Here is a 26,472-nt window from a genome sequence, read left to right on the forward strand (position 1 = left end):
CAAACCCAGACTGGAGGTGAGTGTGTGTCCCTCGAGGCCATCCTGCCAGCTCAATGACGAATATGCCGTTTCTCTAATTATTGGTTTATTCATATTGTTGTCATCATTATTATTATTTTCAAATTGGTGGCAGAATGTGTGAAATGGGTCTTTCTTCAAGAGTGACTGTATGGCATTCAGATGTTGTGGGGAAAGGGGAGGCATGGGTTACGTGGGTGCGAGTGAAGGGGTCAAACAGGCTGTTTGTGCTTACATAGAATTTTTTATACAAAATGTCAAAGGTCAACTCAAGGGCAAACATCGAAAATCATCAATTTTCATCTGAAAAATAATCAGTTTTCATCTGATTTACTTGAATATTAAATAGCAATTGCATAGTGCATCACTTAATTGGGAAAGCAAGTATTTTTGAGGTCTAAAGGTCAAAGATTAACTCAAGGTCGAACTTCTAAAATCATAAATTTTCATCTGAAAAATATTTTTCATTTCATTGACCTGAGCTTTCATTAAGATCATCAATTTAAATCTTAATGAAACGGACATTTTGATGCATCCATGTCAGGATTTTGAGGGGGAAGGAGGTGGATTTTGCAAGTAATGCACTCTGCACGACGCCCTTTCTTGGTACTTGCGATAATCAAAGATTTTTCAAGTACATTGAATGGTCTTGTGCGTTATTCTGTTTGTCTGTATTTCAATCACCTACAGGTCACAATTTTAAATTGATCTATATGACACGTCACCAAATTGTAGAGATGGTCATAAGGAAGAAGCCTATTTATTAAGAGGTCAAAAGGTCAACATAGGCCAAAGGTCAATAACTTTGTCAAATTTCTAAAATCCTCAATTTTTATCCAATTGACTTGACATTTGAAGAGGATTTACATATCAGGTCACTGATTTCAATCACCAATTATATTTTAGGTCAACATAGACCAAATATGAACAAATTATTTTGTGGAACTCGCAAGTATCGTGCTATGCACGATATATTTCTTTTTGTTTGTGTTTGTGAACAAGATATCTCAAAAGATTGTGGATGGATCTGGATAAAATTTCGTGGAGATGTTGGGTATGTGACAAAATGAAATGATCGAATTTTGGTTCAGGTCCGAATCCAGATACGGCCTATCAGTCGGATACAAAACCTAAACTGTTGCGTCTGGTGAAGGTATACACTCGACCAAGTGACGTTCTAGTTTCCAAATGTTTCTATATCATCACAATTACTTTAGTCAAATGTCGTAATTTTTATTTTTTTTCTCCCCCAGAGTTAACAAGCCTTTTCTCAGAGATGAATCAGTCACTGAAGCACGTGTTCTTCCTCCAAGCGATTTTTAATGAGCCAGCGCAAGTTCGGCCCTGGATTTTCAGTGTCTTCTTCTTCACCTACGTTGTAACGGTCACTCTCAACCTGGTGTTGATCCTGCTCATTATCTTGAGAAAGCAGTTACACAAACCTGTCTACATCTTCCTTGCTTATTTGCTATTCATGGACATCATATGTTCAACAACTGTGCTGCCTCGGCTCATGTTCAGTATCATCGTAAATAACGAAACTTGGATAAGTCTTTGTTTCATTCAGGCTTTTTTCATTGCATTTTATTCTGGGATGGAGCCTTCCATACTTGGAATCATGGCTATCGATCGTTACCTGGCTGTCTGCCATCCGCTCCGGTACGGTGTCCTGATCACGAATAGCAGAGCTCACATAGTCATGTGGGCCACACTGTGCTGGTGTTTCCTCATCATCGGGGTTCAATACCTGTTATTGTTGCGATTGACGTTCTGCAAGGATGTACTTCCTAATGTAGGATGTGTTTTCATTGCTATAGCTAATCTTTCATGTGACGATATCACAGTTAATAGTATGTATGGAATTGCATTGTCTTCTATTATGCTCTGCTCTATCATCACTGTTGTCATCGTCACATATGGTTTCATTCTGTACACATGTCTATGTTCTGCCCAGAACTCAAAAGGAAGGAATAAGGCTCTACACACTTGTCTCACCCATTGGCTGGTACTTTCTCTCTTCCTTTTCTCCTTTCTTTTTACTGTTATCTCTCAGCGTCTGTCAGCTGGGAAGTCTTTCTCTCACTTTTTTACACACCTTTGTACTTCATTGTTCTATTTGCTGCAGCCTATTGCAATTCCGATTGTTTACGGATTACGTACAGCTGAGATCCGTCAGGGTATGATTATGCTCCCTCGGATGTTTGTGAAAATAAAATGATTTTGTATCCTGTGAAAGTTATCTGACTTTGAACATCATGTGACCCTCCGATCTCTATCTTGCCCTGTTTCTTCCTGCCAAGTTGTATGTAATTAGTCACATGTGTGTTCTTCCATGATGTTTCTTCATTGCTGTTTGTGGTGGGGCTTTGACCATGCTGCACCCATGCTTGGATGTATTTTGCCTCTCCTGCATGCTTCCATCTAAACCCTCCCTGCCTGCTATATCAACGACACTTACTGGAGACTAAGTCCACATCAGCACATTTACCCTCTCAGTCTACGTTCATTCCAAATGTGACAGAACAAGAAATGATAGGAGAAAAGCACACCATAATCCAATTAGTCCTCATACTACAATCAAGTAAAACATGATTATTTCCTCCCACTCTGAAATTTCTCAATCTTTCCTAAAATTTTCAAAAATGCCAATGATCTCATTCAATGTTGAAATGAAGTATCCCCGCTACCTCTCTGTCATCTCAGAGGGTTCCATAGCCCTGAGCGTGGCTTATCTCATGCTGCATCTGGCGCCTCTTGCTCCTACGTGGTCCAATAGTAACACCTGTAGTGGTCCGTGAGCAACTTTTCTCCAAGGCGCATGGTACCGGAATAGTCACCTGCAGCCGTCAAGGAGCCCGTTCCTCCTTGCCCTTCCCGAGTTTGGAGTAGCAACAGATGCTCGTATCGGCCCCACCTTTCTTTTTCAGCTCTCGGAGCCAAGCATGGGTTGAGCAACCTCCGTTGCTGCAGATTTCTACCCCATCTACAATCTAACTCATCAGTCATTACTATTTTGGCTGGAAGCGTTTCTCCTCTTATCTTCGGCATGCATAGCCTATAAACACAGATCTCGCATCACTGCACTCATTCCACTCACATGGACGCACACACCCCACTGGAAGGAACCTCTACACAGGAGCAGGAACACTTTACCTGGCTACTCTCATCCTCTGCACTCTCTGTGTGTGTGGCGCCATATCTGGTGAAGACCACCTGCTCCTCCCAACAGTTCAAGCTCGTGGGCCTGCAGGCACTCCACCACACTACCCTCTGCACATACCTGGCTCACACTCTCCTCCTCCAACTCTGTGACTCCCTCCACTGGTCTCCTTGTGGCTGTACTACTACAATTCCCGCAGGGTCTGCACTCTTGCTCACCATAGAATCTCTGCTCCCACTTGCCACAGGTTCTGACCCTGGACTCATCATGGGTATTTCACACTATCTTCTGCCACAGGGTTAAAAACACTTTACCATGGGGCTCAACATATTTACTTATCACAGAGGTCTCACTAGTCTATCACCCTGGTCAGGGGTGGTCTTCGTGATTCTGGGACCCTGGGAAAAAGTCAAGGATATGGGCCCTCTCCCCACCCCCACACCTCTTTTATTTTCAATCAACCCACTCTGAACAAGAATAAAGCAGCCAAATTTCCCAAAGCATGTCCCGTCAATGAGGCACCTTCGTTTTTGATCTGACCTGACTCTATTCTTTAATACTCACCAACAAAATACAAACTAGATGGTATTCATAGAAAACTTACCCTGCGCAGTCAACTTGGTGAGAGCCAACTCTTCTGTTTTTGAAGGTTTTCTTTTCTTTGATCCAATATGGCTGCCAGACCATGTGAGCGATTACATCATAAATTTACAATTCTCTAATATAATTGTTGCATAGATCACGCTCAATAAATTTCAAATTGATCAGACTAGGAGTTGTCCCTGTCATGTTATGACGTCATAATTACGACACCAATAATGTCATCATTTAAAAAACCTATTGCGCATGCAGAGTTCTTTGCAGTGAGCCACGTTTCAATTTTTTCAATGGAGCGGTTTTGGAGATATAGAGGTGGAACGTTTTTCAGTTTTTTCAAGATGCCCCATGTACCACGTGACCTATTACATCATAATTATCATTAAATATTGTACAGGAGGAGACGCTCCTACGGTGAAAATGTCGTGTCCATCAGACCAACAGTTGCAGAGAAAAATAAATTCATACTGATCGGATGAAACGTCATATGTGAAGAATTATGACGTCTTAACTCAGGCACTCATTATATCATCATTAACATATCTTATTCCCCATGGGGAGTACTTGACAATGAGCCATGTTTCAAATTTTTTCATTGAGTGGTTTCAGATATAGAGTTGCAAAGTTTTTCCAAGATGGCACCTGTACCTTGTGACCTATGACATCATAATTATAATTCAAAGATTCTACAGGAGGAGGCGCTCCTATGGTGAAATTTTTATGTCAATCGGACGACGAATTGCAGAGAAAAAAAATTCATGCTAATATAATCAAGCATTGTACTTGAAGAATTTTGATGTTACAATGAAGGTATCGATGATATCATCATTAACATATCTTATTCCACATGGGGAGTTATTTACAATGAGGCATGTTTAAATTTTTTCCATGGAGCGTTTTCAGAGATTTGGAGGGGCAACGTTTTTGGATTTTTCCAAGATGGCACCTGTACCTTGTGACCCATGAAGTCATAATTATTACAATATTCTACAGGAGGAGGCGTTTCTATGGTACAAATTTCGTGTCCATCAGACTTACAGTTGCAAAGGAATTTTTTTTTCATACTGATCAGATCAAGCGTTGTACTTGTCGAATTATGACGTCATAATGAAGGAACCAATGACATCATCATCAACATATCTTATTGCCCATTGGGAGTACTTGACAATGAGCCTTGTTTCAACTTTTTCCATTGAGCGGTTTGGGAGATATAGAGGTGTAAAGTTTTTTCAAGATGGCGTCTGTGCCACGTGACCTATGACGTCATAATTATGAGTATAAAAATTATACATGCGGATGCGCTCCTATGATAAAATTTCGTGTCAATCGCAGACAGTTGCCGAGTTGCAATGGTTGCCGAGAAAAGGAATTAAAAAAAACCCAGACACGAACGCCACATGTACACACGTACGCACGCATGCACCCGAATGCCTAACGCTGTTTTTCGCTTCGCGAATGCAGGTTAAAAGTAGCAGGGTGGGTCCTGAAGCTCAACTGGATCAGGAGCAAGTCAGGCAAACCACCCCACAAAACTCACACACTGATATTGTTAATGCCCTGAACAAACATTGGTACATCATGGGCGATGAAGGTTGTGATCAAGTTTCATTGAATCATGTGTGTAGTTTCAGAGAAGAGAGCACATACTTATTTTGGGGGTCAAACACCCACTACACCCCGTAATTCCCCTTAATCAGCGCAGATTTTGATGCAGTAAATACACCTTCGTCAGGCATCAGATATGAAGCTTGCGGCCAAGTTTCATCGAAATCGTCTGTGTAGTTTCGGAGCAGAGGGCAAATACCTATTTTGGGGGGGGTCAACCCCACCGTAAATCACCTTAATGAACGCAGATTTTGATGCATCACCACACCTTATTTGGACATCAGATATGAAGCTTGTGGCCAAGTTTCATCAAAATCGTGTGTGCAGTTTAGGAGGTGCTTTAAACACCTCTGAGTTATTTAAAATTTAAAATTAAAATTAAATTATTAAATTATTATTATTAAAATTAAAATAATAATAAGTCCATTATTATTCTGCACACGTCACATGGCACACGTACAGCACATGGCACACGGCACACGTATGCACCTGAATGCTTATCCCGGATTTTTGCTTCGCGAGCGCAGAGTAATAAAGGGAGCGGAAGACAAGATGGGGAGAGAAGGGGAAGCACACAAACATAACATTTGAGAGCAGGGAGATGTGTGGGAGGGAGAGGGCTTGGGGGGAGGAGGCGTGCGAAAGGGGTGGGGGGGAGTATAAAACACAAGGACACCAAGGACTTCCAGGACAGAAGTTGGTATTTCAAAAAAGTGGATTTGGGGTGAAATTAGCGGGGGTAGAAAAGATCAAGGTTTTGGATGGGGGAAGATAAGAGATGGTGGTGAACAGCTGTTTTAAAGACATGGAGGGAGGAGTGGGATTGAAGAGAGTGAGGGAGTTTGTTCCAGAGGCGGGAGAAAAGAGGATTGAAAGAGTGAAGGTGAATAGAGAGTCTTGATTTTGGCAGTTTCACCAGAAGAGGGTTGCTGGCAGATCTTGTGCGACCTGCAGGAGAATTTGGGGGGCAGAACACAGACAGGGCTGGAGCAGCTAGGCCAGAGAGGAGATTCCAATGATTCTGAAAGCTTTGGTTTCAACAGCGTGACGCCGAGCTAGGTGTGAGGCAGGAGCAGCGGCCCAGAGGGGAGAGAAGTATTCCATTGAGCTGTCGATGAAAACCTTGTATGTGGTGAGGAGCTCAGGTGTGCCAAGGAAGGACTTCGCACGGCGGACGATGCCCAGTCGGCGACTGGTTTTGGAGGCCATCTTGGAAATGTGGTTTTCCAAGGAAAGATCATGGCAGATTGTGAGACCCAAGAGCTTGAGTGACAGAACTTCTTTGAGAGGAGTGTTGAGAAAGCAGATGGGAGGGTTGTCCAGATGGTCTTTTTGGAGAGACATCGTGAGAGTGCGAGATTTGTCAGGATTGAAAGACATGTTCCAATTGTTTGACCAGTCTGTGATTTTGTCAAGATCTACAGAGAGTGAGGAGGCTGCAGACTGCCGATCTGATGGATGAGGTATGGAGCGGCAGAGATTGGAGTCATCAGCAAAGAGATAGAGAGGATTTTTCAGAGAGTCGGAGATATCATTGATGAAGAGCAGAAAAAGCACAGGGCCCAGAACACTGCCTTGAGGAACTCCAGCCTGAACAGGAACGGGAGATGAGAGAAATCCATTCAGGGCCACATGTTGACTATGACCAGAGAGGAAGTCCGCAAGCCATGTGTGGAGATTTCCATGGATACCATAGGAGGAGAGTTTGGTGAGCAGAGCAGGGTGCCAGACCATATCGAAGGCACATGATATGTCAAGGGAGACAGCTCTAATTTCCTCTTTGGCATTGAGGACCTCCATCCATTGTTGAGACAGCAGAAGCAGCATGTCCAGAATAGAGTGACCTGGTCTGAATCCAAATTGATAATCAGAGATCAAGCCATTGGAGAAGAGGAAGGATTTGATATCCGAAGCAATGATGGAATCCATGACTTTGCTGATAATTGGGAGCAGGCTGATTGGTCTGTCATTGCAAGGATCTGTTTTTTGCACCTTTTTGTGTAAAGCGGTAATGTTTGCTAATTTCCAAGCTGGTTTGTAAAATGGTTTGTAAAATAAAAATTTTAAACCGTACATGATGGTGTTGTGTTTTTTTTACTTTCACAGTACGTGTGGTTAAGCACTTTTAATCAACTGTAATCGCATTCCTTCAATGAATTGGAAATGGTACCTGGTGTTGTTGTTTTTTTTTGTTTTTTTTTGTGAAACACGCATTTTTTGTGAAACCGTAATCAAGTGCATTTGCGGTCGAAAACATTTTTAACTTTAAAAAATTTCCTCTATGAAGCAGGAACTGCCGGTAACCTGTAACGTATTCCCCTTTCCCCATTGAAACAATGTCACGGCAGCTGTTTTAAATTTCTATAAATTAAATTAATTAATTGATTAATTAAATTTTAATTTCCAAGCATGCATGGAATTTTCATCGACCTTTGCAGATTTTCATCGACCTTCGCGTATTATCGTCGACATTCTCGGGATTTACTTCACCATTCACAGATTTTGCCTCGTCATTCGCAGTTTGTTCCTTTCTATTCGCGGATTTTCACGACTCGGGAACCTATCCCCCCTTTTTCCATTGAACCAATGCCCGTGCAGTCGTGGTCGTACAGACGTACGTATCCCTCACGAATAGCGGGGTCCAACGCTATTTAATAAATTATGCAGTCCTTCTGTATGCTGGTGTGGCTCGATTGAGTTATTCCAAAGCATATGAGTCGTTCCATATTCTTTCTATTTCCTATTTATAGAGCTTACTGTGCTCTCGGGAACTTTCACCCTCTAGAAATTGTTTTATACCCTTTGGATGGAGACATCTGAAGTGTGATCAAAGAAAATTGGATGCACCAGAGTGTCATCAATTTGAAGTGTAATAACAAAGGGGTTGAACATTTATTGACTCAAGACTTTTCAGCTTTTCGTTATTAATTGTTTTGTAAAAATGTCTAACAAAATTCCACTTTGACATTATGGGGTATTATGTGTAGATCAGTGGCAAAAAATTCAATTCAACCCATTTTAAAATCGGCCTTTAACACAACTAAATGTGAAAAGGGGTGTGAATACTTTCTGAAGACACAGTGTATCGTTGTTGATCATATCACTCAATGGTGAAGAATCTTTAAAAAAAAAGTTTTAACCTCATATCTAGCTCCCAAGAAAGCTCACAAGAAAATATTGCTTTAAAATATTTTTTTAATGGTCTAAAAACACTTTAAGTGGACTAAAATCGGCTTGAGCTTAGGTTTTGCTGGCAAGATCATGTGTTTTTCGAAGCTCTCCACGAGCTAAGTTAAGAAATTTTCCTATTTTTATTTTTGTCAAAACTGTTTTTATTTTACGGTGTGAGTACCTACTGTGTGTTTCTAGTTAGATCTCGGTGTAAATCGTGCATACCTGTGTATAATCGTCAGTTATTTCCTGCCGCCTCGACGCTTTGTTGTCTCCTCTCGGCGGTCGTTTGTGGTCCATTTACTTTCGTTCTCTCACTGTTTTTTTCAGTGTTTTTCACCCCATACTTCCCCGAACATCTTACCCTTTGTTTAAAGTCTTAATACAAAAATAAAAAAACTCAAAAAAAAAATCTAACTTCCTTCTCTTCCCGTGTTTGTTCGTTCTTCGACCACGTGTTTCGCCCCACCCGTTTTTTGCTCTGCTTCCTTCATAACTCAATCCTCTCCAGCCGACACCGTTCCAAATTCCAAAGGTCAAAGTCTGCAATATGTCTGTAACTGGAGAACGGCTGAAGTGATCTAATTCAAACTCGGTACAGGTATGTATGATGATGATTATGTATAACGATTACATGATTTGACTTTGGGGTCAAAGGTCAAAGATCAAAGTCAAAGTCTGTAATACTTCTATAACTTGAGAACGGCTGAAGTGATCTAATTCAAGCTTGCTACAGGTATGTATAATGTTGTAAAGGTTAACTGATTGGAATTTTTGGTCAATGGGTCAAAGGCCAAAGTCTGTAATGGGTCTATAACTTGGGAACGGCTAAAATGATCTAAATAAAACTTGGTACAAATATGTATAATGATGTAAATATTAACTTAGATTGTGGGGTCAAGAGGTCAAAGGTAAAAGTCTGTAATAGGTCTATAACTTGAGAACGGCTAAAGGAATCGAATTCAAACTTGGTACAGATATGTATAATGATGTAATGATTAACTGATTATATTTTGGGGTCACAAGGTCAAAGGCCAAAGGTCAGATGTCATGTCAGGTAAAAAATATGACAACTTGTAAACAGCTGAAGGGATTTAAATAAAAAATTTGTCCAGGTATGTATAATTATGTAAACATCAACCGATTAAATTTTGGGGTCAAGAGGTCAAAGGTCAGAGGCCATGTCAGGTAAAAATGTGATAACTTGAGAACAGCTGAATGGATTTAAATCAAACTTGGCACAAGTATTATAATGATGTAATAATGTGGGCAGAGGCATATCGGTCAACGTAGTGACGCTGAAGTGTCCTTCTAGTTTTTTTTGTTTGGCAACGTCTTATGATTATGTCAGCATGGTTCTACTTGCTGCCCTATCTCCTCGCAACCATTGAAATTGGATTAAAATACCGAGATACTGTTTAAAATACCTTTAGTCAGTGTAGTATACCGGTTTATTCTACCAGATGAGTGCCCAGGGGTATTGTCCCTAATTTAGAGAAGCAACCTACTGGGTTTTCAATGCCAGAGTAATCATCTTGAATCAGTACAGCAGCAGTACAGCTGAAACAGTACAAGTAATCATCTTGAAACAAACAGTACAGCTCCTACACCAACATCATTTTCATCAATGGCAAACTGGAACGGTTTACCAAAATCGAGAGCTGCCACCAATTATTTTTGGGAACAGGAAAACCTGGAATAGCTTGGGTTATGGTCTGTCGTGGTGACACCTGGCCCTGACCAACCACAAGACCAAAGTACGTAACCTTGGCTTTGGCAAACTCACTTTTCTTGAGATTTACAACAAGCTTGGCATCAGTGAGTGTTAACAGATACCGCAGTTATCTGAAATGTGTCAAATGGTCATGCTGAAGGAACTGCGCTCCAACGCGAGTCGAAAGAATTGACGCGACCAAAGACGGAATTCGTCCGAGTTGCTTTATTGAAACAAAACAGCTCAGGTATTCTGACAAGCCCGTTTATCGGGCAGCAATATATATACACATTTATGTCGGGAAGTTTGCCCGGCCAAAGCTATACCGGGCATGCCCGGGTGTCAAGGGCGAGCCTTGGAAAGGCGAGTCTGGACCTGCCCGGGCGTGTTTGGCTGCGGCCTGGCAAGTCGAGGCTGGGCGTGCCCGGGCGCTCTGGACGAGCACTGGAAAAGCGAGAGCGGGCATGCCCGGACGCTCTGGGCGAGCCCTGGAAAGGCGATAGCGGGCATGCCCGGACGCTCTGGGCGAGCCCTGGAAAGGCGATAGCGGGCATGCCCGGACGCTCTGGGCGAGCCCTGAAAAGGCGATAGCGGGCATGCCCGGACGCTCTGGGCGAGCCCTGGAAAGGCGAGACCGGGCGTGCCCGGGAGGTTCGGGCGTGCCCGGGAACAGTGAGTCCGGGCATGCCCGGGAGAGGCGCGTCTGGCCGTGTTCTGGCCGGTGCAAGGCGATTGTGTGCATCCAGCGGTAACCGCTACACACGCCACCGGCAGGGTCAATTTAAGGGGGGTCCGGATGACCCGGCCGAAGCGACCCCTGGAGGGTCGTGGGGAGGGGTCCAACGTGGTGGTGGGTGGTCGAGCGGGGGGAACTGTGGACGGGGGGCGGCCTCGCCGCGGAGGAAGGGCCAACCGTGGTGGTCGGTCGACGTCCATGTGCGCCGGTTTGAGGCGGTCCACAGAAATCCGGTCCGGCCGGCCGCCGAAGTCGACGATGAAAGACTTGTCGCCCCGTCGCAGGACCCGGAAGGGCCCGTCGTACGGCGGCCGGAGTGGCCCCCGGTGCGCGTCATGACGCACAAAGACGTACTCCGCTGTGCGAAGTGCCGGGGGGGACGTAGGACTGGGGGCCACCGTGGCGGGACGTCGGCACGGGGGCAAATCGTCGGGCGGCCTCCTGGAGGTCCGAGCGCTGGCGAGCGGCGGACCAGGGACTGGTAGCGTCGGGCACGAATTCGCCCGGGACGCGGAGCGGCTGGCCGTAGACGAGCTCGGCGGTGGACGCCTGGAGGTCTTCCTTGGGGGTCGTGCGAAGGCCCAAAAGGACCCACGGCAGCCGGTCGGCCCAACCGTCGTCCTGAAGGCTGGCCATGAGTGCGGCCTTCATGGAGTGGTGAAACCGCTCGCACATACCGTTGGCTTGGGGGTGGTAGGCCGTGGTGCGGTGCAGCGTGATCCCCAACGAATGGGCGACCGCGCCCCAAAGCTCAGACGTGAACTGTGGGCCGCGGTCGGACGAGATGTCCGCTGGTGCGCCGAAGCGCGCGACCCAGGTGGCGATGAACGCCTGCGCCACGTCGGCGGTGGTGGTGGAGGCGAGGGGCACGGCCTCCGGCCACCTGGTGGTCCTGTCCACCATGGTGAGCAGGTGGGTGAACCCCCGCGAGGGGGGCAGGGGACCCACCAGGTCCACGTGGACGTGGTCGAAACGCCGTTCAGGCATGGCGAAAGGTGCCAGCGGGGCCTGGGTGTGGCGGTGGACCTTGACCCGCTGGCAGGCCGTGCAGGCGTTGGCCCAGTCGCGGATGTTTCGTCGAAGGCCGTGCCAGACGAAACGCGCCGACACCAGCTTCTGAGAAGCTTTCCGGCCGGGTGAGAAAGGCCGTGGATGGAGGCGAAGATGCGGCGCTGCCAGGAAACGGCACGATGGGGCGAGCTGGCCCTGGGAGACGTCGCAGAGCAGGACGGTGCCCATGGAGGGAATGTCGGCCAGGCGGAGGCCCATGTCCGCCGCACGGAGTGCATGCACCGAGGCGTCGGTGGTCTGGTCGGCCGCCATGAGCGCGAAGTCCACGCCGAGGTGGACCGCGTTCGCGCTGGCCCGAGAAAGACAGTCGGCCACGGCGTTGTCTTTGCCGGCGACGTGCCGGATGTCCGTGGTGAACTCCGACACAGCGGAGAGGTGGCGCTGCTGGCGGGCCGACCACGGCTCCGTGACCTTAGCCATTGCGTAGACCAACGGCTTGTGGTCGACGAAAGCCGTGAACGGGCGGCCCTCCAGGAGGTGTCGGAAAAGGCGAACGGCCAGGAATAGCCCGAGCAGCCAGGAATAGCCCGAGCAGTTCGGCCGGAGTTGCCGGCTGAAAAAAGCGAGTGGCTGCCAAACCCCGTCCACCCATTGCTCATGGACGGCGCCCACCGCGTAGTTGGAGGTGTCCGTAGTGAGGGCGATGGGCGCGTTGAGCACCGGGTGAGCCAGCAGCGTTGCATCGGCGAGGGCCCGTTTGGCGCTGGCGAAGGCCGCGTCCATGGCCGCGGACCAAACAATGTCATGCTTGGCCGGCTTGCCCCGGAGGGCCTCGTAAAGGGGCCGCATGAGCTGAGCAGCGCGGGGCACGAATCGGTGATAAAAATTCACCATGCCGAGGAACTCTTGGAGGGCCTTGATGGAACGGGGACGCGGGAACGTGGTGATGGCCTCGACCTTGGTCGGCAGCGGCACGGCCCCGGTCTTGGTGATGCGGTGGCCCAAAAAGTCAACGGTCGTCGCGCCGAAGTGGCATTTGACCGGGTTGACAATTAAGCCGTGCTCGCTGAGGCGACCGAACAGTGTTCGGAGGTGGAGGAGGTGCTCGGCGCGGGACATGCTAGCGACGAGGATATCGTCCAGATAGACGAAAAGAAACGGCAGGTCGCGCAGCACGCCGTCCATCAAGCGCTGGAACGCCTGGGCCGCGTTCTTGAGGCCAAACGGCATCCGCAAAAATTCGAAAAGGCCGAACGGCGTGATGACGGCCGTCTTCGGGACGTCGGCCGCCCGGACAGGTACCTGGTGGTAGCCCCGTATCAGGTCAATTTTCGAAAAGATGACCCGTCCCGTCAAACGGGCGGAAAAGTCCTGAATATGTGGGATCGGGTACCTGTCGAGGGTGGTAGCGTCGTTGAGACGGCGGTAGTCGCCACACGGGCGCCATCCACCCCCCGGCTTTGGCACGATGTGCAGTGGTGAGGCCCACGCGCTATCGGAGCGCCGCACGATGCCGAGGTGCTCCAACGCGTCGAACTCGGCCTTCGCCATGGCGAGCTTGGCCGGGTCGAGGCGGCGGGCCCTGGCGTAGACCGGCGGGCCCGTAGTGGGTATGTGGTGCTCGATCCCGTGCCGCACCGCGACGGCCGAAAACGTCGGCCGCGTGAGGGCCGGGAATTCCGCGAGCAGGCGAGCGAACTCGTTCGCTGCCGGGAGGGCGCACGCCAGTTCGGTCGGTGCGGAGCTGCTCATCGTGCACGCCAGGGAGCTGAAGGTCTCGGCGTTGACAAGGCGACGACGTTTGACGTCGACCAGCAGCCCGTGCGCGCAGAGGAAGTCGGCACCCAGCAAAGCCATGGGGACGCAGGCGGTCACAAAAGTCCATTGAAAACGCTGGCTGCCGAAGCAGAGGGTGACGACGCGTGGGCCGATAGTGCGTATGGCCGAGCCATTAGCAGCGACCAAAGAGGGGCCGCAAATGGCGTCCCGCCTGTCCTGCTCGGAGGCGGGTATGATGCTCAGTTGGGCGCCGGTGTCACACAGGAAACGCCGCCCAGATGCTTTGTCCCGAATAAACAGCAAGTTGCCCGAGTGGCCGGCGCTCATGGCTGGGAATGAACGCCGGCCCGGCCGTTTCCCGACCTGCCGAAAGTGCACGGGGGCCGGCACGTCCGAGCCTTGTGTCCGAACCTGGCGTGGTAATAACACCACGCCCGGTCAGGTGGAGGCCCCGGCCGTCGTGTCGGAAGCGGGCGGTGCGGCGTGGCAGCCGCCAGTTGCACCGGCAGTTCGGCCTCCAACCGCGCAGGGCGCTCGGGTGTCGTGGGCGTCGCCTCTGACGGCGGCGGGCTCCAGGTAACCGCGCCGATGTGCTGGCCCGCCGAGGAGATCTTATCGGCTTCCCTGGCGAGGGCGCGGGAATCCGTGATCAACGTGCCAGCCAGGGCGAGGCGTACCGGGTGAGGCAGCTGGCGAAGGAACAGCTCGCGGAACAGAAAATCCGGAGAGTGCTCACCGAGCAACGAGAGCATATAGTCCATGCGCTCGGACGGGCGCGTGTCGCCGAGCTCGGGCAGAGCGAGCAGGCGCCGTGCGCGTGCTGCCGGTGAGAGGGCGAAAGCGTCGAGGAGGAGTGTCTTCAGCGCGTCGTATTTGTCAGCAGCCGGCGGGTGCTCGAGGAGGCTCAAGGCGCGGGCCGCGGTGGCGGAACCGAGCGCCGCCACAACATGGTGGAAGCGGGTGTCGTCCGCGGTGATGCCTCGCAGGGCGAACTGAGAGTCCGCCTGAGCGAACCAAACAGCCACGTGAGCCTCCCAGAAGGTAGGCAGTTTAAGCGTCACTGCTGTGTCCATGTCGGTAGGTCACCAATGAAGGAACTGCGCTCCAACGCGAGTCGAAAGAATTGACGTGACCAAAGACGGAATTCGTCCGAGTTGCTTTATTGAAACAAAACAGCTCAGGTATTCTGACAAGCCCGTTTATCGGGCAGCAATATATATACACATTTATGTCGGGAAGTTTGCCCGGCAAAAGCTATACCGGGCATGCCCGGGTGTCAAGGGCGAGCCTTGGAAAGGCGAGTCTGGACCTGCCCGGGCGTGTTTGGCTGCGGCCTGGCAAGTCGAGGCTGGGCGTGCCCGGGCGCTCTGGACGAGCACTGGAAAAGCGACAGCGGGCATGCCCGGACGCTCTGGGCGAGCCCTGGAAAGGCGATAGCGGGCTTGCCCGGACGCTCTGGGCGAGCCCTGGAAAGGCGATAGCGGGCATGCCCGGACGCTCTGGGCGAGCCCTGAAAAGGCGATAGCGGGCATGCCCGGACGCTCTGGGCGAGCCCTGGAAAGGCGAGAGCGGGCATGCCCGGGAAAGACGAGACCGGGCGTGCCCGGGAGGTTCGGGCGTGCCCGGGAACAGTGAGTCCGGGCATGCCCGGGAGAGGCGCGTCTGGCCGTGTTCTGGCCGGTGCAAGGCGATTGTGTGCATCCAGCGGTAACCGCTACAATGCCATGTATCACTATACAGTATGACATCATCCAGGTAAGCTATGCAATTGGGAAAACCCATTTTAACCTGGTTCATCAAACTTTGGAAAATAGCCGGTGCATTTGTCATCCCAAAAAGCATTACTATATAAACTGATACAAATCATCTGGAGTAACAAATGCAGAGACTTATTTTTTCTGGTCATTCATAGGTACTTGAGAATAACCTTTAAGCAAGTCTATTTTGCTAACAGAAGCAACCTTACCAATCTGGTCTATGCAATCTTTGATTTTATGGTGGGATTTGAATCAGGTGGGTTACAGCATTCATCTTCTGATGGTCTATGCAGAATCTCGTGGAACCATCTCGTTTTGGTTTGAGTACAATGGGCGGGTCTCCAGCTGCTCTGACTAGGTTCGATGACGTCATGCTCTGGCATATATCGTGGGCTACCTGTTCACGAGCCTCAGCTGACTTGTCAGGATTTTGCTGATGTGGGTACTGCCTAATGGGTCTAGCATTCCCTACATCAACATCATGTGAAGCAAAAGAGGTGCACCCTGTCTCATCAGAACATAGATGTTCATACTCTCCAATTACAGCAATTACAATATAATGTTTATCCTCAGATATGTGAACTAACTCGGAGTCGAGGTTAGTCAACACCTCTGAGTTTCATTGCTCAGAACATAATGGCTCCCTATCAGGTCCTTGGAGACCGACACTGCCTAATTCACCACAGTCACTATCCTGACGATCGACATAACCTAAAAGCTCAATTAACCCAACTGGCCGGCTGAGGTGATCTTCATGCTCATAGTAGTTTTTAAGCCTGTTAACATGGCACACCTGATGAGGTTTCCGGAGTATTCTGTGATAATGAAGGAGCTGGGGCTCCCACGTCGATCGGAAGAATGGACGCGACAAAAAGCTGGAATTCATCCGAGTTGCTTTAATCAAACCAAACACTCAGGCACTCTGAAAAGCCCGTTTATCGGGCAGCAATATATATACATATTATCCCGGAGCGTTTGCCCAGGAAAGGCGAGAGGGGGCGTGGCCCAGCGTCCTGGCTGCGGCCTGGCAAGTTGAGGGCGAGCCTGCCCGGGCATGCCCGGGCATGCCCGGGCGTCCCGACCGAGGCCTGGCAAGTTGAGCGCGGGCCTGCCCGGGCGTCCTGGACGAGCCCGGCATGGTGATCGCTCCGCGTCCTTGATAGGTGCAAGGCGATTGTGAAAACCCAGCGGTAGCCGCTACACACGTCCCCCCAGAATCGACTTGCACCGGCAGGGTCAATTTGAGGGGGGTCCTGATGACCCGGCCGAAGCGACCCCTGGCGGGTCGTGGGAGGGGGTCCGGTGTGGTGGTGGGCGGTCGAGTGGGGGGCACCGTGGACGGGGGGCGGCCTCGCCGTGGCGGAAGGGCCACCCGTGGTGGGTGGTCGACGTCCACGTGCGCCGGCTTGAGGCGGTCCACCGCAATCCGGTCCGACCTGCCGCCGATGTCGATGACGAACGACTTGTCGTCCCGTCGCAGCACCCGGAAGGGCCCGTCGTACGGCGGCCGGAGTGGCCCCCGATGTGCGTCGTGATGCACAAAAACATACTCCGCTGTGCGAAGTGCTGGGGGGACGTAGGACTGGAGGTCACCGTGGTGGGATGTTGGCATGGGGGCAAACCGTCGGGCGGCCTCCTGGAGGTCCGAGCGCTGGTGAGCTGCGGACCAGGGACTGGTAGCGTCGGGCACGAATTCGCCCGGGACGCGTGGCGCCTGGCCATAGACAAGCTCGGCGGTGGATGCCTGGAGGTCCTCCTTGGGGGCTGTGCGGAGGCCCAAAAGGACCCACGGCAGCCGGTCGGCCCAACCGCCTCTTGAAGGCCGGCCATGAGCGCGGCCTTCATGGAGCGGTGGAATCGCTCGCACAACCCGTTTGCTTGGGGGTGGTAGGCCGTAGTACGGTGGAGCTTGACCCCCAGGTTGCGGGCGACCGCGCCCCACAGCTCGGAGGTGAACTGTGGTCCGCGGTCTGACGAGATGTCCGCCGGTGCGCCGAAGCGGGCGACCCAGGTGGCGATGAAATCCTGCGCCATGTCGGCGGTGGTGGTGGAGACGAGGGGAACGGCCTGCGGCCACCTGGTGGTCCTGTCCACCATGGTGAGCAGGTGTGTGAACCCCCGTGACGGGGGGAGGGGGCCCACCAGATCCACGTTGACGTGGTCGAAACGTCGTTCGGGCACGGTGAAAGGTGCCAGCGGGGCCTGGGTGTGTCGGTGGACCTTGGCCCGTTGGCAGGCCGTGCAGGTGCTGGTCCAATCGCGGACGTCCCGACGAAGGCCGTGCCAGACGAATCGCGCCGACACCAGCTTCTGGGAAGCTTTCCGGCCCGGGTGGGAAAGGCCGTGGAGGGAGGCGAAGATGCGGCGTTGCCAGGTGACGGGCCCGATGGGGCGAGGCTGGCCTTGGGAGACGTCGTAGAGCAGGACAGTGTCCGCGAAGGGGATGTCGGCCAGGCGGAGGCCCGTGTCCACCGCCCGGAGGGCTTGCACCGTGGTGTCGGTGGTTTGGTCCGCCGCCATAAGCGCAAAGTCCACGCCCAGGTGGACCGCGTTCGCGCTGGCCCGGGAAAGACAGTCGGCCACGGCGTTGTTTTTGCCGGCGACGTGCCAGATGTCCGTGGTAAACTCCGACACGGCGGAGAGGTGGCGCTGTTGGCGGGCCGACCACGGCTCCGTGACCTTGGCCATGGCGTAAACCAACGGCTTGTGGTCGACGAACGCCGTGAAAGGTCGGCCCTCCAGGAGGTGGCGGAAATGGCGGACGGCCAGGTGTAGACCGAGGAGCTCCCGGTCAAACGTGCTGTATTTGAGCTCGTTCGGCCGGAGCTGCCGGCTGAAAAAAGCGAGTGGCTGCCAAACCCCGTTCACCCATTGCTCATGTACGGCGCCCACCGCGTAGTCGGAGGCATCCGTGGTGAGGGCGATGGGAGCGTTGAGCACCGGGTGAGCGAGCAGTGTTGCGTCGGCGAGGGCCCGCTTTGAGCTTTGGAAGGCCGCATCCATTGCTGCGGACCAGGCGATGTCGTGCTTGGCCGGCTTGCCGCGGAGGGCTTCGTAGAGGGGCCGCATGAGTTGAGCAGCGCGGGGCACGAAGCGGTGATAAAAATTCACCATTCCCAGGAATTCCTGCAGGGCCTTTATGGTGCGGGGACGCGGGAACGTGGTGATGGCCTCGACCTTGGTTGGCAGCGGCACGGCCCAGTTCTTGGTGATGTGGTGGCCCAAAAAATCAACGGCCGTCGTGCCGAAGTGGCATTTGGCCGGGTTGACGATGAGGCCGTGCTCGCTGAGGCGCCCGAACAGTGTTCGGAGGTGGAGGAGGTGCTCGGCCCGGGACGTGCTGGCGACGAGGATGTCGTCCAGGTAAACGAAAAGGAACGGCAGGTCACGCAGCACGCCGTCCATCAAGCGCTGGAACGCCTGAGCCGCGTTCTTGAGACCAAACGGCATCCGCAAGAATTCGAATAAGCCGAACGGCGTGATGACTGCCGTTTTAGGGACGTCGGCCGCCCTGACAGGTACCTGGTGATATCCCCGTATGAGATCAATTTTCGAAAAAATGACCCGTCCCGCCAGACGGGCGGAGAAGTCTTGGATATGCGGGATCGGGTACCTGTCGGGGGTGGTAGCGTCATTGAGACGGCGGTAGTCGCCACACGGGCGCCATCCACTACCCAGGCTTTGGCACAATGTGCAGTGGCGAGGCCCACGCGCTATCGGAGCGCCGCACGATGCCGAGGTGCTCCAACGCGTCGAATTCGGCCTTCGCCACGGCGAGCTTGGCTGGGTCGAGGCGGCGGGCCCTGTCGTAGTCCGGTGGGCCCGTGGTTGGTATGTGGTGCTCGATCCCATGCCGTACTGCAACGGCCGAAAACGTCGGCCGCATGAGGGCCGGGAACTCCGTGAGCAGGCGAGCAAACTCGTTCGCCGCCGGGACGGCGCATGCCAGCTCGGTCGGCGCGGAGCTGCTCAATGTGCATACCAGGGAGCTGAAGGTTTCGGCGTTGATTGAACGACGCCGTTGGACGTCCACCAGCAGTCCGTGTGCGCAGAGGAAGTCGGCGCCTAGCAGAGCCATGGGCACGTTTGCGGTTACAAACGTCCAAGCAAAGCGTTGGCCGCCGAAGCAGAGGGTGACGTTGCGCGGGCCGAAGGTGCGGATGGTCGATCCGTTGGCCGCAACCAAGGAGGGGCCGCAAACCGCGGATTGCCTGTCCTGGTCAGAGGCGGGTATGACGCTCAGTTGGGCGCCGGTGTCGCACAGGAAGCGCCGTCCGGACGCTTTATCCGTGATGAACAGTAAGTTGCCCGTGTGGCCGGCGCTCATGGCTGGTAATGAACGCCGGCCCGGCTGTTTCCCGGCCTGCCGAAGGTGCACGGGGGTCGGCATGTCCGGGCCTTCTGTCCGAACCTGGCATGATAGTAACACCACGCTTGGTCAGGTGGAGGCCCCGGTCGTCGTGCTGGAGGTGGTCGGCTCGGTGTAGCGGCCGCCAATTGCGTCGGCAGTTCGGTCGTCGACCGTGCCGGGTGCTCGGGCGCCATGGGTGTTGCGTCGGACGGCGGTGGGTCCCATGTCGCCGCTGCGATGCGCTGTCCTGCGGCGGAGATCTTGTCGGCTTCTCTGGCAAGGGCCCGGGGATCTGTGATCGTCGTGCTTGCCAGGGCGAGGCGTACCGGGATAGGCAGCTGACGGAGGAACGGCTCCCGGAACAGGAATGCCGGAGAGTGCTCGCCGAGCAGTGAAAGCATGCAGTCTATTCGCTCGGAAGGGCGCGTGTCGCCGAGCTCGGGCAGGTCGAGCAGGCGCCGTGCGCGTTCCGCCGATGGGAGGACGAAAGCGTCGAGGAGAAGCTTCTTAATCGCGCCGTATTTGTCAGCGGCTGGCGGGCTCTCGAGGAGGCTTAGGGCGCGGGCCGCGGTGGCCGAACCGAGCGCTGCTACCACATGGTGGAAGCGGGTGTCGTCGGCCGTGATGCCTCGCAGGGCGAACAGGGAATCCGCCTGTGCGAACCAAACCGCCGCGTGAGCCTCCCAGAAGGTAGGCAGTTTAAGGGCGACTGCCGTGTCCATGTCGGTAGGTCACCAATGAAGGAGCTGGGGCTCCCACGTCGATCGGAAGAATGGACGCGACAAAAAGCTGGAATTCATCCGAGTTGCTTTAATCAAACCAAACACTCAGGCACTCTGAAAAGCCCGTTTATCGGGCAGCAATATATATACATATTATCCCGGAGCGTTTGCCCAGGAAAGGCGAGAGGGGGCGTGGCCCAGCGTCCTGGCTGCGGCCTGGCAAGTTGAGGGCGAGCCTGCCCGGGCGTCCTCGACGAGCCCGGCATGGTGATCGCTCCGCGTCCTTGATAGGTGCAAGGCGATTGTGAAAACCCAGCGGAAGCCGCTACAATACTGAGTATTGAAACGAGTCAATGAGCTTTGAGCTGGGTTTCAACGAATAGGAGCGGGCGTTCTAGGAGAGTGGAGAATTGACGTCATGGCCGCAACCATAGCATTTGGTTGATTAAAGTGATTGCCGTTTACAATGAGAGGGCCTGTCCGGTTTTCATTGAGCACACTCAGCTGTGTTCGTACGTGCTGTTAGTGCTAGTGTAACTCTCTCACACCACTACATTTGGCGATGAGGATTTCCTGCCTAGAATAGGCGCCCGCGGAACTACGTAACGTCCGGTTAGTGCACCCTTCGCGACAACAGTCACGTGATTGGATACGTTGAAAACAAACCACGAAAGGGCACGTGTTACAGCTTACTTCCAGTAGTCTCGCCCTCACCTATCAAACAAAAGAATCTACGCGCCGAGCAGTGGATCACGTGGGCTGACGGAATGACGATTTCGCTACCTCACATCGACAAGTTTCCCGTCTGTAACAACGAAGCTACTGCTGGCACAAAGTGGAAAAGTGGCATGTCAGGTTTTAAAATCTGATGGCTGGACTGAATATTATGAACAATACTCATAAGAAAGCTCTGTTTATGCACTATGCAGGTGAAGAAGTGTATGATGTATGCGACTCTCAGCAGCCGAGCGAGGTGAATGCAGCAGCATATGACACCGTTGTCGAGGCTCTCACCAACCACTTCATGCCCAAAAAGAACACTGATTTTGAAACGTTCAAATTCAGACAGCTGACGCAGAATGCTGGTGAAACAATAGACAGTTTTTACACTCGTCTACAACTCCAAGCATCATACTGTGACTTCATCGACCAGGGCATGGAGGTGAAGAGCCAAATTTTGCAAGGATGCAGCTCTCAGCGGTTACGACAACGTGCTCTCCGACATGCAGATATGACACTGCGGTCCCTGCTGGACCAGGCGCGTGCCCTCAAAATTTCCAAGCCAATCAAATGGAGAGAGCGTCCTCTATATCTGTAACTGCCATACGTCAACAGCAGTCTCATTCGGCTTTCATGAGTTCCAAGAGGGGAGGATACCAGTCAACCTTCCCTGCATCCAGTCAATGTCACCGGGGACAGAGCCAGCCCTCTCCATGGTCGAGACGTCCGAAGAAGCACTCCAATGACTGTGGGTGGTGTGGTGGACAACCACATTCTTGAGAGAGGTGCCCTGCCAGGGACAAGCTTTGTCGCAACTGCTCTAAGACGGGACACGTTGCCAATGTTTGCCGATCTGGTGACCACAAATGCAACATTCAACAAACCCATGTGAGGAATGTCGAGCAGCCAACAACTCGATACTCTTCGGACGAAGAATACGTGTTTGGCATGTCTGGCAAGAAACCAGCAACACCCACCGTCAACATTGACATTCAAGGTGACCCTGTTCTTTTCATAATTGACACAGGTGCGTCTGTGAACATCATGACTGAAAAAACATTCATGAACATTGAGTCACCACAGTGCATGCTGAGGTCTTCGTCACCATGTCTGCCCATCTATGCATACGGGTCAAGCACGCTTCTACCTGTAAGTGGCCAGGTTGACCTAGAGGTCAAATACAAGGACCGTGTAATATCGACATCGTTTGTCATTGTTCAGACAGGAAATGGACTCCATAACGGCAATCTGGTGAGCGCTGACACAGCACAGAAACCAGGTCTCATCAGCTTCGCACTTACCGCATCACGAGACATGACTCAAGATCTACATAAAGAGTACCATGATATCTTCACAGGCATTGGGAAAATGAAAGGTGTCAAGGTCAAGATGTACGTCGATGAAACGGTTCAACCGACAGCTCAGACACATCGGCGCATCTCGTACCATATGCAGAAGAAGATAGTAGAAGAGCTCGAATGCCTAGAGAGCCTGGGCATTATAGAAAAGCTTAACGGTCCAACTCCCTGGGTTTTTCCGATCGTAGCAGCACCGGAGCCCAAGAAGCCTTACGAGATTCGCATAAGTGTCGATGTGAGACTCCCAAACAAGGCGATCAAAAGAACCAGACACATCATGCCGACGATTGATGACATTCTTAAATGCAACTGAACAAATCAACAGTGTTCAGCGAGCTCGACTTGAACACTGTGTATCACCAACTGGAGGAAGACGAGGAGTCGAGAAACATGACGACATTTGCGACCCATGTTCGAATGAGACACTACAAACGTTGAAATTTTAGTGTCATGAGAGCAGCTGAATATTAGGAACACACACCTGACGAGGTACTTGAAAAACACTTGAAACAATGTTTCAAAACCCCATTGCTGAGATTTTAGCCGACATCCCGGGAGTCCTCAACACCAGTGATGATATAGTAGTGTGGTGCTGTGCACACACAACTCGAATGCCAAAGAGGTAGGCCACAACGCGTTTGTTACAACAAAGAGTCTTTATTCCAAAGCTCGTACTGCAGCACTGAGCGAGCCCGAGCTTAGAGCCCGCATATATATCCTGAGGCCACGCCTAATCCCCGGGCGTGGCCGATCGGTCGACAGGCGGGGCAAGCATTCCAGTTCCCCACCTGGACGTTCGCGCCACCTGCTGGTGCGCTGAATTCGTGTCCCTTGTGTCCGCCACACGCACCCCCCCAGAATTCCCGCACACCTGAAGGGTGAGTTTGCGGGGAAGCCGGATGACCCGGCCGAAACGCCCCCTGGCCATGGGTGCCGGTCTGGGGGGTGGCGGGACGGCGGGGCTGGGGGGTGCCAGGGGTCCGACCGCCACGGGGCGGCCTCGACGCGGAGGCAGAGCTGCTTGCGGGGGGTGGTCCGGATCGAGGTGGGCCGGCTTGAGGCTGTCCACGGAGATGCGATCCGGGGCACCGCCGATGTCGATGGTGAAAAATTTGTCCCCGGTCTCCAGCACGCGAAAGGGCCCGTCGTACGGGGGCCGTAGCAGTGCCCGGTGGGCGTCGTGCCGGACGAAGACGTACTTCGCCGTGCGAAGCTCCGGGGCAACGTGGGAAGGCGGGCAACCGTGGTGTGCCGTCGGCACCGGGGCGAACCTCCGGGCGGTCTCCTGAAGGGCGGAGCGCTGTTGCGCCGTGGACCAAGGAGCCGTGGAGTCGGGGATAAATTCACCCGGTACCCGCAGTGGTTGCCCGAAGACCAGCTCTGCCGAGGACGTGCGCAGGTCGTCCTTGGGTGCCGTCCTGAGGCCAAGCAGGACCCAGGGGAATCTGTCGACCCAGCCGCCGTCGCGGAGGCTGGCCCGGAGCGCGGCCTTCATTGAGCGATGAAAGCGCTCGCACAGGCCATTGGCCTGGGGGTGGTAGGCCGTGGTGCGGTGCAGTGTCACCCCACGCCCTATGCGCCACCGCGGCCCAGAGCTCCGAGGTGAACTGGGGGCCGCGGTCGGACGAGATGTCCGAGGGGGCACTGATCCGGGCAACCCAAGTGGCGATGAAGGCCTGCGCCACATCAGCTGCAGACGTCGCCGCCAATGGGACGGCCTCCGGCCACTGTGTGGTGCGGTCCACCATGGTGAGGAGGTGGGTGAACCCCCGCGAGGGGGGCAGAGGTCCCACCAAGTCGACATGCACATGGTCGAACCGACGCTCGGGCACCGCAAACGGGGCCAACGGGGCCTGGGTGTGGCGGTGGACCGTTGCGCGCTGGCACGCGAGGCACGTCCTGGCCCAGTCGCGGCCGTCCTTCCGGAGACCGTGCCAGACGAACTTTGCCCCGACGAGCTTCTGGGATGCCTTCGTGCCCGGGTGGGACAGGCCGTGGATGGCATCGAAAACTGGGCGCCGCCAGCCAGCGGGCACGATGGGGCGAGCCCGGCCGAGCGAGACTTCGCATAGGAGGGCCGCTCCCACGGCGTCGAACGGCACCTCGGTGACGCGGAGGCCCGTGATGGCGGTCTGCAAGGCCTGGACGCCGGGGTCGGCGGTCTGATCCTCCGCCATCCAAGCATAGTCGACCCCAAGGTGGACCGCGAGCACAACGGACCGGGAAAGGCAATCCGCCACCGGGTTGTCCTTACCCGCCACATGACGGATGTCCGTTGTGTACTCGGACACGGCAGAGAGGTGACGCTGCTGCCGTGCCGACCATGGCTCGGCGACCTTGGCCATCGCGAACACAAGGGGCTTGTGGTCGACGAAAGCCGTGAACGGGCGGCCCTCCAGCAGATGGCGGAAGTGTCGGACCGCCAGGTGGAGCCCGAGCAGCTCGCGGTCGAAGGTGCTTTAGCGGCGTTCGTTCAGGCGAAGCTGCCAGCTAAAAAACGCCAGCGGTTGCCAAGCACCACGCACCCACTGCTCCTGCACCGCGCCCACCGCGTAGTCCGACGCGTCGGTGGTGAGGGCGATCGGTGCATCGGGCGCCGGGTGCGCCAGCATGGTGGCGTTGGCCAGGGCCAGCTTTGTGTCCACAAACGCCGCAGTCATCGGCGCCGACCAGGCGATGTCACCTTTGCCCGGCTTGCCCCGGAGGGCCTCGTGCAAGGGGCGGAGGAGCTGGGCGACGTGGGGCACGAAGCGGTGGTAAAAATTTACCATGCCCAGGAACTCCTGGAGCCCCTTGATCGTGCGGGGCCACGGGAAATCCCTGACCGCCTCCACATTGGCTGGTAAAGGGACGGCCCCGTGCCTCTTGATGCGGTGCCCCAAGAAGTCCATGGTGGCGACGCCGAAACGGCACTTGGTGAGGTTGATGATTAGGCCATGCTGGCCCAGGCGTTCGAAGAGCGTGCGGAGGTGGAGCAGGTGCTCCTCCCGGGACGCGCTCGCGACCAGGATGTCGTCCAGGTAGACAAACAGGAAAGGTAAGTCGCGCAAGACGCTGTCCATAAGCCGTTGGAACGCCTGGGCCGCATTCTTCAACCCGAAAGGCATCCTCAGGAACTCGAAGAGGCCGAAAGGGGTAATGACGGCCGTCTTCGGGACGTCGTCCGGTTGGACGGGGATCTGGTGGTAGCCCCGGATGAGGTCCACCTTGGAAAACACGGTCGTGTTTGCCAACCGGGCGGAAAAGTCCTGGATGTGCGGGACCGGGTAGCGGTCGGGGGTGGTGGCATCATTGAGCCGGCGGTAGTCCCCGCACAGCCGCCATCCTCCGCCGGGCTTCGGCACAATGTGCAGAGGGGAAGCCTAAGCGCTGTTGGAGCGCCGTACGATCCCCAGCCGCTCCAGCATGGCGAACCCCGCTTTCGCCACCGCGAGCTTCGTGGGCTCGATTCGGCGTGCCCGGGCATAGACCGGAGGCCCGACCGTGGGGATATGGTGCTCCACCCCGTGTTTAACGGCCACCGCTCAGAAGGTGGGCCGTGTGAGGGCCGGGAAACTGGCGAGGAGGCGGGTAAAGTCGTCCGCTGCCGGAAGCGTGCAAACTAAACTCGCCGGGACGGAACCCTCCAGCAAACCGCTTGGCAAACCACTCGGTGAGCCGCTCAGTGAGCCGCTCAACGAGCCACTCAGCAAACAAGCGAGCGAGCTGAAGGTTTCGGCCTGGATGAGCCGTCTGCGCTTCACGTCGACCAACAGCCCATTCGCACATAGGAA

Source organism: Myxine glutinosa, chromosome 10 (genome assembly GCF_964187855.1).
Source record: "Myxine glutinosa chromosome 10, kmMyxGlut1.1, whole genome shotgun sequence".
Taxonomy (NCBI): domain Eukaryota; kingdom Metazoa; phylum Chordata; class Myxini; order Myxiniformes; family Myxinidae; genus Myxine; species Myxine glutinosa.